Source organism: Mastigoproctus giganteus, chromosome 12 (assembly GCF_048544385.1).
Source record: "Mastigoproctus giganteus isolate SK-2022 chromosome 12, ASM4854438v1, whole genome shotgun sequence".
Lineage (NCBI taxonomy): Eukaryota > Metazoa > Arthropoda > Arachnida > Uropygi > Thelyphonidae > Mastigoproctus > Mastigoproctus giganteus.
The window spans coordinates 15,625,920-15,642,556 of NC_143586.1; positions in this window are offsets into that span (position 1 = coordinate 15,625,920).

Here is a 16,637-nt window from a genome sequence, read left to right on the forward strand (position 1 = left end):
ACCAAATAACAAACAAACAAACAAACAAACAAACAAACAAACAGACCCTTAGTGAGACATTGAGACACATGTAAGCATTAGTCAGTGTAGTGTGGCAGGATGCTGCATGATATGGGTTACTATGATCATGTAATCATCCACAAGCCACTAATCACTGCAACTAATACCCAACACTGTCTATCTTAGTGCTGTCTATCTGCCATTCTTGGACCATAGAGCAATGGAAGGTCGTGCTATGGGGTGATGAGTCAGAGTACAAGGCCATGCCTTGGTCTAGCAGATTCCCAGAGACTACCTGCCAGACTGTATTGTCTCAAAAATGAAGTTTGATGGAGGCAGCATGATTGTCTGGGGCTGTTTTTCATAGTTTGGCTTGGGATCATTGTTTGTTTTAGACAAAACCACAAATGATATCTAGCCATCCTGGACAATAATGCATTGTATGTTGTCGCAGCACATCTGAGCCTTCCCAGATGTGCTGCAATATCTGGGCATATCAGCAGGACGTGCTTATGTCATACCATTCACATTGTAGCAGACTGAATTGAGGATATGAGTGTCAAAGTTAGACTGGGCAGTGTAGAGATCTGACCTCAGTCCTATAGAGATGAATTGGATTGTTGGGTGTAAGGAGAGACTGCCCAAAAAAAAAAAAACCTGAACTGTCCACTTTGAAGGTAAATGATGGAAAATATTGGAGCTTATTTACCAAAAAAACTGGTGGAGATTGTTCCATGAGACTAGAGGCTTTTATAAAGGCTAATGGATTTTTGGAACATTTTTTTTCCTGTAAATAAAGGTTATTTGTAGATAGGCAGGTATCCAGATATTAATGGTAAGGATAGTGTATATGCATAATGCATCTATTGTCTTCACCATGTTTGTTCTTCTCTCCCCTGTAACAATAAACTATGTGCCCAGTGAATAGATTTTTATGAAATTTTGTATTTGGGCCTTTCAAAAAAAAAAGTTATTTGCCAAACTTCCAAATTTCATTAAAATCAGACCAAAATCCAGTGATGATTATTTATTTTTTTTCATACAAGTCTAGGAAATGGATTTTCATGAAAATTTTATATTTGGCTTTTTTATAAAGATTTGTAGAGTTCTCCCAAATTTCATTAAAAGCAGACTAGTAGAAATCCAACAATTATGATTTCTCTGTCTGTTCACCTGCTTGTAATAACTTGACTCCCAGTAAATGGATTTTTATAAAATTTTATATTTTGCTCATTAGAATGATTTTTTTTTTTTTGACCCTTCCCAAATTTTATTGAAGATAGAAATCTGACAATCATTTTTTTTTTTGATAAAAATCACATGTGCTGTACTTATACCATATATGGTAGCTGAGTATGGATATTATGTTTGTGTTTTTAATGAAATTTTCTGTGTTTACTAAGTTTTTTTCAGCATCAGCCTTAAAAAAAAAATAAAAAATAAAAAAACAGCATCTTGTTTCATTCAATATCTGTCCAATCTTTGCCCCTCCTTAAATTTACTTAGGCTTTAGTTCTACAAGGTTAGTTGTTAAGTTGATTCAACAATTAATGACCCCTTTGCTAAAAAAAATTATCCTTCCCTTAATATATATATCCTCAAATTGTGTCACCTGTGAAAGAAAAAAGATCATTATCATTCAAATCTGTTATACCTGGTGGGTATACAGATCACTGATAGTACAAATTAGAATTATTGGCTTCCCATTCACTATTTTATAATTTCTTCATAACAACAGAAACCATAAACACAAATTGGGTATAGTATTTCATCAAGTTATTCAATATTGCAGTATAGTTTTTCAGCAGAATTATATGATTTTGAATATGTATGTTAAAGAGGTGAGAAGGATGGAAAAAAGGAGAGTGTGTCAAAAGAGAAGAAAAATGCTTTGTAGAGTGTTTCAATATTTCTGATTCTGTATTGATAAACAAAAGGCAGGCCCACTTTCTGACTGAGGCAGTTCCATGACCAGATTCATGGATGAAAATAACAGTGTCCAATGATTCTATAGATGCTGTCCATTATTTTCAAAGTCTGTACTTTCATTATTTTCAAGTGTTGTATAAGCTTGCTTTCTTGAATCATTTGTCAATACAGGTGACCCCCCACTTAATGCTGATAATTCATTGCGGAAAAACAGAGCGCTAAGTGAATATGTGCTAAGCGAGCGCCACATTCCCATAAGGTAGCATATGTATTTGTGAGTTGCGGTCAATGCCATAGGATATTTCCAAATCAATAATAAACAGTAGTGAAAAGATGCACAAATGCCAGTCAAAATATTTAATATTCAAATATTTGTACATATAAAATATTCTGCATTACATACGTATATAATTATGTGATAACTACTTACATATCAAAATTAAACTTAAAATTCCAATTAAAATTATGATTTTAATTTAATTGAATTTAATAATGAAAAATGTGTCAATTTTGGATTGTACTTTAACTCTCTTCCTGGTAAATTAAAAGGGGTTTTAATTTTAAATCCCCTGCAGCATTACCACCCAAGAACAAAGTCAACCAATCCTTCGCCGCTTTGAAACCTGGCATGTTTTTTTTCTTCTTTCAATATGAAACTTCTTTTAGGCATTAGTTTCCAAAAAAGTCCTTCACCTATGTTAAAAAGTTGTTGAGAATTATAACACATAATACCCCTCTTCAATAATTTTAACAAGTTCTTTTTTGAGTTTCGGCTCCTTAATCTGCACTTGCAGTCTTCCTGGATTTTAAATCAATTCAACCAGCCCTTACTAGTTTTAAATGGTTCCATATATTTTTTTAATGAGTTTTCTTCAGATCATCATATAGGCTAATCTCTTTTTTTTTTTTTTTTTTAATAATATTTAACTTAACTGAATTCTACATTGGATATTATATAAAATTAGTTAGTCTCTCCATTTCAATCCTAATAGCCGGCCTAGCACTAGTTGCTTGCAATGGAACAGCTCTTTCCCGCTGCTAAAATTCTTTATTTTTTATAATTGTTCTTGCAGTTAAACTTGCCAGTCCTAAATTATGGCACACATCCACTTGCCGTTGACCGGAATAGATTCGCTTCCAAACGTCTAATTTAATTTTCAAATTCAGTCTTTTTCTTACATTTGTAGTCTTCGTACTGTGTCTAGACATTTTTGCTTTTTCATTCTTATCCACCATTATTAACTCTTCAAAAATGTAACTGCGTTGGTTGCATTAATTATGATACAATGTTCGAGTAAACTGTCAGTTACGCACAAAGTCTAACACTGTACTGAGTGATGACTAGACTTTGGATAAAAGCATATAACGCAAACATTACAAGCAATATACTTGATCATTTTTTTAAAATGTTGTCTCGGAACTATGTAACAAGTTACTGTACTACAATTAAATTAGTGTGCGAGAAAATTTCGTTGAGCGTGGGAAATGTTTTAATACTGTTTTGCTATTTATTTTCAAGCTATCAAATCCATCAAATGAAACAATTTCAGTAAATATGCCAAAAATGCAATCTGTAAAAGAGCGTTATAGTGATTTGTAACAGTGTTATAGTCAGATACTGGTTATAACATAAGAACAGCGTAAAGCAAACTGCATTATATCGAGGTCCTGTTGTACTAAGTCCATTAAAATAAGTAGCTTACTATAGTTAAAAAAATTATTGTTGAGATAGCCAAGGTAGTTTGCATTTATGCAGCCCTGGTGCATAAATGCAAACTACCTTGCAAAGCCTATTTTATCTGTGTACATCTCTGTATTTTTTAAATTGGTCCCAAAGGAACTAGTTGTTGTAGGTGACTCTATGGTCAGGGAAATGGGGAACATATTGTGCAAAAAGGATAGATGGAACAGGACCAGGGTATGTCTGCCAGGGGCAAAGGTTGATGATGTTGTAGGGCAGATATCATCCTTTAAGGGCATAAATGGTGATATTGTTGTACGCGTTGGCACTAATGATATTAAGAGTAGGAGACAGGCAGAATTACTTAACAAGTACAAGACAATGCTGAAAAAAAGCCGCGAGTTAGGGTTGAATTTGAAAGTGTCTGCAATTCTGCCCAGACACGATAGGAGGGAATATATGATGAGAGCCTTGTCGATCAATTCGGCCCTGGAGAGATTGTGCAAGGCTGTGTACTAGGCACCTGTGAGGTGATCTGATTGAGGTGTATAAAGCCTTGAATGGTTTGAGCATGCTCAATGCTGATGGGATTCTTCCTCTTGCTCAGAATAATCACCTGAGAAGGCATAAATTCAAATTGAGGAAAGATGTGCGGAACTTTGCCTTTAGCCAGTGGGTGGTTGATTGCTGGAACAAACTTCCATCTGTCGTAGAAGTTGATAGCTTAAATAGATTCAAGGCAGTACTTGACAAACATTTGGAGTGAGTGGATGGGTGAAATAAGGGTGTTTTTTTTGGCTGATGCTATATAAGCTTGCTTTCTTGCATCATGTGCCTACGCTAATGTATGTATAGAGTAAAAAAAGAAATTTGCCTATAGTTTGAAGTATTGCAGAAGATACCAAGAGGAGAGTGGATTAATTATTGTGGGAATGATAGAAGAAATTTTAGTAAAGTACATGATGAACAGAGATATGGGAATCAAAATGAAGAGGAAAAATCTGTATTGGATTTAGCAGCAGCCAGTGTAAATACATACTGACAGAAGGAAGACAAAGGCATAAAATAACATCCAAAAGCAGTTTACACAAATAGATTATTTACTAATTAGGAGAGAAGAACTAAGGAACTGTAAAAATTGTAAGGTAATCTGGGAGAATGCTTAACTTAGATTGTTGAGAGAGAGAGAGAGAGAGAGAGAGAGAGAGAGAGAGAGAGAGAGAGAGAGAGAGAGAGAGAGAGAGAGAGAGAGAGAGAGTATTTTGGTGAGGATACGTTTACATTAAGGTCCAAACTGAGTCTGTTTCCCTTTGCAGTGATTTTAGGTGAGTTGGTAAATTTGTCTAAAATCACTGCAAATTATCTAAACTTGTCTAAATATACTGCAAGATTTAGGAACATTTGGGTGTGGGAAGTATGCCATTGTGTATGATTTTACTGATGACATGGTATTGAATGATCAATTAAGAGAGGGAGATAGTGAATGACTACAGGATTGGAGTAAGGTTAGGGGAGTAGGAAGTGAAGCAGCGGAATTAATTTAAATATCTGGGTTAAGTAATACAGCAGGATGGGGAAATTAATGAGGATGTGATTAACAGAATTTGTGGTGGATGGTTAAAGTGGAAATTGATGAGTTGCTAAATCATAAAATTACTACAAAGAGATTCAGAGAACATTTGGGTAAGGGGGGGGGGGCTGATTAATGTGACTGATGGGTTCCACTTAAAAAGGAAAAGCTTTATAAATCAGTAGTGAAGACCAGCTATGGTATATATAATTAAAAAAAGAGTCAAGAACAGTTGCATGTGGCATAAATGCAAAAAAGAGGGATAAAGTGAAAAATAAATGTGTTAGGTGTAGGCTAGAAGTTGCATCAGTTGGGGATAAAATAAAAGGAGAGACTGAGATTTGGACATATGAAAAGAAGAGGGTTGGGATGTACCATGAGTGGAGATGATCAAGAAGACAGGGAGAGGGAGGTTGTGGAAAGGGACATGGCAGAAGTAGAGTCCTAATTCTATCTTCACCCAAGATAGAAAGGAATGGCATGGGACTCAGAAAGCTGTCTCCATATATATGGGATTAAATTATGGAAGAAGATATTTTTTTATTTGTGTAGAGCAGGACTGCGGCAGTTGTGATTACATTCCTGAAGACCTTTGTGATTGCAGACTTAAGGGTTAGGTTTCAAGTTTGCAAGATATTTTTATATAAAATATCAGTATATTATCATAATCTCTAAAGGAGATGATTTACTACTTAAGGAAATTATGTAAATTAAATGCCTAACATGTAGGTTAGTGCAAATGCATCATTTTAACATAGCTATCTACCAAAGTAGTTAAATTAATTAATTAAATTGGCATTGCTTTGGTTATATCTCATATTGTGACTGCCTTCACGAGTTGCAATGGTATTGTACTACCTCTAATAAATAACACTTCACCAGTGGAGAAGACTATTGTTATTTATTCTCAGCGGATACCACCACCCATATGGCACCGTTTCAAAGCTTGTTGGCTTCTCTTCGGTGGGTGGGCAGGTACCCTGGTGTTGCAATAGACTTCATATTGTGAAGTTATACTTCATAACTGGGTTGTCACTATTGCAACACCAGGGTACCTGCCCACCCACCAAAGAGAAGCCAACAAGCTTTGAAACGGTGCCGTCTGGGTGGTGGTATCTGCTGAGAATAAATAACAAGTCTTCTCCACTGGTGATTATTTATTCGAGGTACTACAATACCATGGCAACTCGTTGTGAAGGCAGTCACAATATGAGATATAACCAAAATGATGCCAATTTAATTAATTAATTAGCTATCTACCAAAGTAGTTATTATGTTAAAATGATGCATTTGCACTAACCTACATGTTAGTCATTCTACCTCGTAGCATGAGGCCTTTGCCCTTAATATACTTTATAGTAAATTTAATGCAAATTAATATATAATGAAATAAATTTTTTAGTCTATAAATTAATCAATTTGTAGGCTAACAATTTTAAACAAATTAAAAAAAAAAGTTCATCACAGAATGTGGTGTGATGCTGGTAAAGATAAAATTGTCTTGCATATGCATAGTAGTAAAAAATATTAAACTTATAATCATAATATTTATTGTTAACATTTACTAGCACAGATTCCAAAATATACTTTTAATGTAGTCAACATTTCAAAATTTTTTTTACAGTAGACCCTCGATTATCTAAGTTGCAAATTTGTTGGGGTCTGTATGGCCCAAGGAAGTCTAAGTGAGTGTAAATAAAAAAAATAATAATAAAAAAATAATAATAATTGGAATCCATTACAGACATTGTTTTTGCTTTGTTTATAAGTGCCTTGAATTTTCGGAAACTTTCTCTCTGTTATGACAACTGATTACTGAAGTATTAGTCACATTTCAGTAATCCTTTAGTTTTACTGCTATGCAGCTAATTTTAACTTTATTCTCAGTTTTTTTAATTTGTATCCGTGTGCTCGTCCATTATGTTAAAATGTATGTAGCACATAAATACTAAACAGTATTTATGTAAATAAATGTTTTTGCCACATTTACAAGTTTTTCTTTCATTTTTAAAAATTTATTTCATGGTCATCTCAAATAATTGGGAATCTATTATATTACCAATCCACACACACTGATTTTTTTTGTTTGTAAACTGGAAACCAACCATAGATTACATAACAGACAAATGTACTTTCAGGGATTAAAAATGGGCTCAATGGTAACATGAGTATAAATATTACCTCCTTTATCTGCCAATTAACCCTATAAACTGTAAAAACTTAACTAGTATACTTGTAATTCAAAAAATACCACTTAAATAATATTAGCAGATTTTAAGTTTAGTTAGCCATATTAACTTCAATTGTAAATGCCCTTTTTTCCCTCCCATTTTTTAGAAAGTTCTTGTGATGCCTAATATGGAAGACATCCTCATTCCATTTATGCAATCAGATGTTCCTGATTAATATGTGCAAGTATCTGACATTGTTTTTATGAATGTATTTTACAGCAAATATTTTAATCTGAAAACAATTTTTGAGATTTCTTATAAATTATGTTTAAAACTTTTATATATTAAAATCATTTATAAGTATGTCTATTAATTCATCTGTCATAAATACCAATACACGAAAATTGATACCCATTGTATATACACATTATGGGAGGTATCTATACATTGTTATTATACACTATTACTACTAGAAATTGGATAATATGCAATAAAATATAAGAAAATACGCAAAACTATTATATACAGTAACATTTTTAGATTTTTTAAAATCAGTTTATCACAATTAATTGAATTATAGTTTCCTTATATTTAACTTGGTGCTGGCAGGTAACCCCTTCAAAAATAATGTTCTTGTGTTAACTGTTAATCAATGGTTAAAATCTTGAAAAATTTTTCCTACCTTCCTAAATGTGCGTAAACTTTTCCTACAGTAGTTTTGAAGTGTTTTTTTTTAGGTTTTCGTACAGAAATTATACAAGAACACTATTTTACCCGACACAATCTTTTCAACTGTGTGGCTACTTGCTTGAAGAGTAGTGTGATATTGGACAAGAATCAACACTGTGCTTCTTTAATGTTTCAAGTTACTTGTTTTTCTTCTCTTGCTAATTCAGTAAACATCTGCATTCTTATCCTGGTTGTTTTTGAAAGATTTGTTTTTAGAGTAAAAGACTTCTATACAAATTGGAGCACTGTGGCGTTAAGGGCAAGTTATTGCTATGGATAAAGGTTTGGTTGAGTGAGAGAAGCCAGGGTGGTTATCAGTGGGCACTGCTCTTCTTGGATTAATGTTATTAGGGGAGTCCCACAGGGTTCGGTGCTGGGGCCGTTATTGTTTTCAATATTTATTGATGCTGATAGTGGTATATTAGGCTTAATGTCTTAGTTATGAAGGTTGACAGGGTGGTTAATGAAAGTAATTATGTATGCTACTGCGACAAGATTTAGGAAATAATCTTATTAGGAAAGATTTAGGACTGAAAAGTATCAACTGAAGTTTAACATTGAAAAATGCAAGGCACTTCATATGATATGGTTAGCAATGGAGAATGAAAGAGATCTGGGGATAATTGTGAAGTGCAGATGGACTGCCAGGACAGCTCATGGGGTTTTGTCAATGATATACAGGGATTTTTACAGTAGGGATAATGACCTGAGTGCTGTATAAAAGTCTGAAACCTCATTTGCAGAATAATGTGGGTCTGTTGGAATGGGTGCATTCCAAGAGCAGCAAGGTTAGTAAGAGGATGAAAAAAAAAAAAAAAAAAAGGAAAAAAAGTGCTCTGGTCTTGTTGATGTGGGTAGTTGATTGTTGAAACAAATCTGGTCTTGTAGATTCGGTAGTCTGAATAAATTAAAGGAAGAATTAGACAAACTGTTATGATAGGGGCAGGGGAGTGGACAGATGTGGGCTGTTTGCTTTTTCTGATATTCTTCATGTAGAAATAGCAATCATTAATGCAGTTGCATAGTTCTTGCCACACTAGTAACAGCAAAAGGCATAATTTTAATTTTCCCCATTACATCCTCAGATTTGTGGTGCAAGTAATACAGCACTTATGTGGAGCCCAAGTTTTGTCCTGATCACCAATCTTGCAATCAAAATACAAAAAATATGCATGTTTAGTAATACTGTAGAAATAAGCAATATGCAATAGATATGCAGATAAACTACATGTGCTTGCACTACAGCTGTATTTCCATAATGAAAGAGAGAGAGATGAGAGGCAGACAGTATTGAATATTTAACCCTCCCAACATTATAACCATCTGTGAGCACTTGCAAGCACTATATGCAAATCAGTGTCATATCTACTTTCCTAAATTATAGTAAGGTGTATATATATATATATATATATATTGGCCACAACAAGACAGTCTTTTTGTAGTAATATATCCTAGTTATAACTGTTCTGTCCACCTCAATATCATCAGAAAATTTTAAATATTAAAGTTATGAAATTTATCCTATATTCGATTTTAGAAAGATTCCAAATGAAAAAGAGCTTAAGGAGATAAACACTGACAGCTTATGCTACAGATTTAATAGCACATCTAATTTCAATTTTAATTGCATTATTTATCTATCAATAGCATAACTGAACGGTGTTTTCTTCTTGCACATATGTATTTTCAGTGGTATGAATTGAGACTTGAAACATTAGATTTGTGATATTAAATAGTTTGCAGAGGGTCACAATGTTATGGCCTATATAAACATAATTACAACTTGAATAAAGATTCCAAGCTACTTGTTACTTTATAAAGGGTAGTTTGAGAATTTCATTTAATGATGGAAAGTAATGTCTTATCAAATTACTTAATATTTGTAAAAGAATAAGAGAAATTTACCTTAATATGATCGTAGACCATATTCCGTACAACACTCTTCAGAAATTAAAACGAAAACAATTTTAAAAAAAAAATCGAAAATCTTACTTTATTACAGTAAGAAATAATTAACAATAATTAAAAATCAAGTCAAAAATGAATAACTAAAAAAATTGCAAAACGATTTTCCTTCCTGAAACTGACAATGCTTTTCGACACATGTTGTGATCATAAAAATTACCGAATGGGGGGTGAGCATGGAACTTAAATAGGGATTATTTGTCTTCGTGCATGCATGTAAAGGACCACGAGTCAGAGATTAGATATGGCCAGCGAACATTAACAGAATTCTCATGTAATTTAATTTCGATGGTTTCTGCAATTAAGTCTCGTATAATTACGTTGGACACTTAAGTATTTTGGCCTTGTTAAATAAGTGTTTTTCATTAACGGCATAAAAGGCTAATTCTGAAAGTGCTGAACAAGAAGCATGAGCTGAGGCTGAGTGTTGATTAACACAAAAATTCAGAGGAAACTGCGTAGAACCCTGATAAGACAAGTCGTAATCACCGCAAGAAATGTTGTATACTAGGTCATAATTTATTTGTGTTGCGAATGAGGAAAGGACTGAGCAATTGTTCAGTAGTGTGTAATTTCTGTATTGGCTTGGCTACAATATTAAATTCAGTATCTTTAAAGAATCTGTTAAATTGTTTGTGCCACTGTTCAACATATGGGACAGAAATAAAGTATTTTTTGATATGACTGTTTTTAGTAAGTGGGTAACCCCTGTTTAAGAATCTGCTGGTTAATATTTGTATTTCTGAGCCAAAAGCAGATTCCATCATTGAATAGTTATAAGCATTGAGAGATTGATTAAAGATAATCAATCTTTTGTAGGTGAACAGGTGATAGCTGTTATAATGCAGAAGCATACCGGTGTTTGTAGGTTTATGCTAGATTTTAAATTGGATTTTATTCGTGTTCCAAGTAAGCATGAAATTTAGAAAATTTAATGACATAGTATTCATATTCTCCCCCCCAAATGTAAATTTGAGTGTAGAATGAATATTATTAAACAAATGTAAAATGTCTTGGATAGTGCTACTATCGGTAATGACTAGAACATTATCTAGATATATATATATATATACAAAATATATATATATATATATAGGTCACGGAAGAAAACAGTCGGTGGATTTTTGGCTGCTATAAAGGGATAAGTATTTTTAATTTTTACCGTATTCTTCGTTAATTAACATACTACATTGTGTTTTACAGATATTAAATAGGTTTAGTAGCATTTGTTAGCTTCTTATTTTGAATCTAGGGATTTTTGGAAGTTACGACTCCCGGTGTTGGTGCCAATATTTTTGAACTAGCTGCCGTATTGTAGTCAATAACGTACATATATCTCAAACTGATAGCGTAAGGTATAAAGTAAAACTAGATAGCATAATACGAAGCACTGTATTTAGGAATTTGTTAGCTTGTTATAGTATTATCAATTAATCAAAAATATTAATCTTATTAAATTTCATTGTTAATTAAATTGTATTTAAACGGAAATCATGACCCAGACTAGAGCTGTGAAGCAATGATCACAGACTAGCGAGAGTGCTGTGACTTGTTGGGGGAGAAACAAATGGGTGATTCTTCAATGCATCAGACTCAAAAAAAAATGTAAAAATGTGAAATATTTGCTGACTTTTCTAAAACTGACTGTCACACCAAACTGACTTTTCAAAGTCAGTTTGGTGTGACATAAGCACTGGGAAAGCAAAAATGAGGGTAGGAGTTTGTTATAGGTCTGATGAGTACAATGAAAAACTATACAGAGAAATTGAGTGGGCCAGTAAATCAGAATGTCTTATAATGAGGGATTTTAACTTCCCAGATATTGACTGGAACTTGTGGGTTGGTCATTCGTACGTTAGCAAGACTTTTGTGGATTTATTTGGAGAATTGTTTTCTACAGCAACATGTTCGAGCGGCAACAAGAGGGAGTAATACTCTTGATCTGATTCTTAGCAGTGATTAATCATGCATTAAGAATTTACAGATAAAGGAACCACTAGGTGGCAGTGTCACAGTGTGCTGATGTGGGATTTAATTAAAGATGTACCTACCATCAAGGGTAAAGGAAGGGGTTTTGCTTTTTTAAAAGGTGTCTACATTTGTCTCAGATTTTTTAAATTCTATGCAGTGGGACCAACTGATGATGTTACCAACAGCAAAATCTGAATGGGAAGCATTCAAAGAAATAATCTTGGAAACTACTAGGATTTTCATACCAACTATGAAATACTGTTCAGAGTTAAGTTTAGGCCCAAATAGATGTCAGATGAACTAATGGGACTCATGGAGAAGAAAAATGTATGGGATGCATATAAATTATCAGGTGACACAGAAGCCTATGGTAAATATAAGCTAGTCAGTGATCAAGTCACAAAGAAGGTTAGGCAAGTGAAGACAGATTATGAAAAATCTTCGCCAAAGGATGCAAAGAAAAACAGCAAAGACTTCTTTAGTAATATAAACTCTGACAGGAAGGGGACGAATCAGATTGGTCCACTTGATATTGACGGTTTAACTGCAGATGATCCTGCTCGTAGCTGCCAAACTGACAGATTATTTTGCATCTATGTTCACAGATGAGGAATTCTATAGGGAAGTGGAGAACAGAAGCTTATTAAACTCTAACAGGGAACTAAATGATTTTGTAATAACTGAGAGCAAAGTGGAGGAGAACATGAAGTTAAACATAAAAGAAAGGCACCTGGGGTGGATGGGATCTATCCAGTTATATTAAAGGAGGCTGCAAAGGAAGTAATCAAACCCCCTAGCCATAATTATGAGAGCATCGGTGAACTTAGGGAAGGTCCCCACGTACTGGCGATGTGAAAATGTATCTCCAATTCATATAGGGGGATCAAAGGGTAACAATTAATTACAAACCTGTTAGTTTAGTTTCTGTTCAGGGAAAAATAATGGAGTCACTGGTTAAAGAAGCATTGCAGGATCATCTAGACAGGGCCGGTAATAATTCAGACACAGATTGGGTTTGTTAGGTCTTGTCATGACGTGATCACAAAAGAACTGGATGCAAAAAATAATTTTGATATCATATACTTGGATTTCAGGAAAGCCTTTGCTACTGTTGCACATGGAAGACAAATTGGAGCAGTATGGCATTAAGGGCAAGTTGCTACAATGGATAAAAGGATGGTTAAGAGGGAGAAGACAGAGTGGTAATCAATGGACACAGCTCTTTGTGGACTAATGTTGTTAGTGGTGTCTTCCAGGGTTCAGTGTTGGGTCCATTGTTGTTTTTTATATTTATCAATGGTATTGATGAAGCTTAATATCAAAGTTTTCAGATGATACAAAGGTTGGCAGGGTTGTTACGGACAGTATGCTACTGCAAGGGGATCTGGAAAAGTTGGGCAGATGGATGAGAAGTGGCAACTGAAGTTTAACATTTACAAATGCAAAGTACTGCATATGGGTAGCACTAACCCCAGAGAAATGTACCAACTGTGTGGTGTTATAGCCAGAGTAGTGGAGAATGTAAGAGACCGGGGGGTAATTGTGCAGTCAGATATAAAGTTTTCAGAGCAGTGCAGACAGGCTGCAAGAGTAGCACACCGACCAGACTAGCTGGGTGGGTAAAGTGCCTGCCTGGCAACCCAAAGGTCGCGGGTTCGAATCCCGCTTCGGGCTTGGATCACAGTACTGCAAAAACCTTGGGCGGTACATTATGGCCACAGAAGCTGATGTGCCAACAACTACCAAAAAAAAAAAAAAAGTAGCACCCTGGGGTTTTGTCAATGATATACAGGAATTTTGCTAGCAAGGATAAGGTGATTATCCCCTTGTATAAGGCAATGGTCAGGCCACACCTTGAGTATCGCATTGGTCTGGAAGCCTCATTTTAGGAAGAATGTATAGAGTTGCCAGAACAAGTACAGAAGAGGGCACCAAGACTGGTGATGGCAACAAAGTGGTGCTTTTATGAAGAAAGGCTTAAGTTCTGCAAATTTTAGCATCTGGAGACTTAGGCATCTGTGGGGTGATCTGATTGAGGTGTATAGGGCCTTGAATGGATTGAGCAGACTCAGTGCTGATGGGATTCTTCCTCTTGCTCAGATTGTAAACTCAAGATGGCATAAACTGAAATTGAGGAAAGACAGTTGTCAAATAAATGTGCAGAAATTTGCCTTTAGTCAGTGGGTAGTTGATTGCAGGAACAAACTTCCATCTGTCGTGGAAGTTGGCAGCTTAAATTCAAAGAAGAAGTTTACAAACTTTTGGAGCGAATAGATGGGTGAAATGGCATTTTTTTTTTGGCTGATGGATGGGTGAAATGGCAATTTTTTTTTTTTTTTTTTTGGCTGATGTTTAAGCTTGCTTTCTTGCATCATATGCCTCTACTAATGGTAGTGTTATTATGCTGGGCTATGATAAGATATAGTTTTAGACTACAGAGTTCCTGTCTATAACTCTGCTAGAAAAAAGGGCATTAAAATGACTAGATCCTATCCATCATAGCACTTTGTGCATTGCTTTGGGAGCCTTTTGAACAGCATCAATAAAGTTGATACACTGAAACCTATTTGTGTTCACAGAAAATTTCAGAATTATGCAGTCTTCTATTTAATGTGGCAATATCTGTATGTTCCAAGTTGTGAAATGTTATACAAAAATAAACCAAAGGTTTGCAAACCATTAGTACTGACTAAAAGGGTTACCTGAGGAATGGAAAATAAATGAAGACGGAAACAGATGTTTCCATATCACATCTGCTATGGGAAATCAGCTCAACTGACTGTGACATGGATCTACTCAATGGAAAAAAAGATCACAAAACATGTCAGACAGTTATTTCTGCATATTTAATGCAGTACTCCAACTACATGCATCTATACATTGATGCATGCAGTTGGAGCAAATTGATGCATATACTAAAACAGACAGACATTTGTGTGTTGCAGTAGTCTTATGAAATGATACAATTTTTCAGTCTCTCCTGGTAGAATGCAGTATATACACACACACACACACACACGGCTGAATTGTTTTCCATCCTGCTAGCTTTAAAGCACATTTATATATCTTACTTTGCAAAAAGTATTGCCTTCACAGACTCCTTAAGTGCTATGGCTACCTTGCAGAAAGAGATTCACTCTTCCTACCTACACATAAGAGAAATTTTCTCCTATTTATCTCATCTTAAGGATAACCAGCAACTAGTTAGATTCTCAACATCACAGATACCATCGTGAGAGTAAAGGATATTTTCATAGAATGTCAATTTTATCATAATGCTCAACAAACATTTTTTCCAGTCCCTTGTATCACAAGATCCAACAACATTAGAATTTTAGGAGACAAATCAAACAATGATATTTTTACCTTCCTTAAACTAGTGAATCTTGAATCACATTTAATATAAAACTGAACATTCTGACAGCAAAATAATATGCACATTATAGCCAAAGCAGTTTTTTGTCAAAAAATCCCTAAATATCTATAATTCAATATCTTTTGTTAAAAGGGCAATGACAAAATTTTAATACTTGTAACATTTTCATATGAAATTTTGGAAGCCAGGATAACAGGCTATTTCATAACATGAAGACATACTTTAGGATCGATTCAGGAACTAAAAACAATGAAAAAACATTTTGTTTCTGAGTTGGTCTCTTTTGTGTTCCAACAGTTATTCAATTTACTTTTAAAGGAAGTATTCAAAATGATCATCTTGTACTTGAATACCTGCCTGAACACATGCCTCATCATGGTCAACCTTTTGTATTCAAAATTCCAGGTATTGTTCAGAGTTGCTGGCATACCTGCTCTACAGGTTCAGCAAAGCATTTCAGTATTACTGAAATGATGGATATCAGGTGACCTCACAGTCAAAAATCTGGTGCATTCAGGTCTACGGCATGAGCAGACCATGCCTCCATGGCCAATTCGTTTATCAGGCAGAGTCTCTGGCTACTTGACTAAAACGAGGTGGTGCAATATCATGCATAAACTGCATACATCAGATGGAAAGAAACTTCACCTAGAAAATTGCCTATATCATTCATTCTTTAAAAATATCAAAGTAAGTTTCCCCATTTAATCTTCCATACAAAAAAAAAAAAAAAAATGACTGATTAAGTAGTTACCAAAAATTTCCCATATATTAATACTGCATCATTGCTAGTGGAATAACTGAATGATGACTCTTGTCTGTCCCCATCAATGTTGTGAAAATTGATCATGCAATTTCTTGTGAAGCCAACCTCATCAGCAAACAATATGGAGGGTAGAAAATGCGGCTGTGAGCATACTACTATAGGAAGTGCAAAAAGTTTCTCATGTTGGGAATTTCTGAGGAAGGCCTTATAATCTTTAGACATCATGATTCAGATAAAGCTTGTTTCTGTAATATTTTCTGTGCAGGTGCATGTACTATTGCCCTCTGCTGCTATTCATCTTGTTGTCACCAGGATTTTCTTCAATGAGATTCAAGACTTCTTCCCCCCTCCCCAATTTTCATAATTCTGATGCTAATTGATCTGTCACCATTTGAAACTTACTTGTTGGCTAATCCTGTATCTCTCAGACACTTGTCTATTCTCTGAAGGTCTTATCTGGCAAATGATTTGAAAATTTT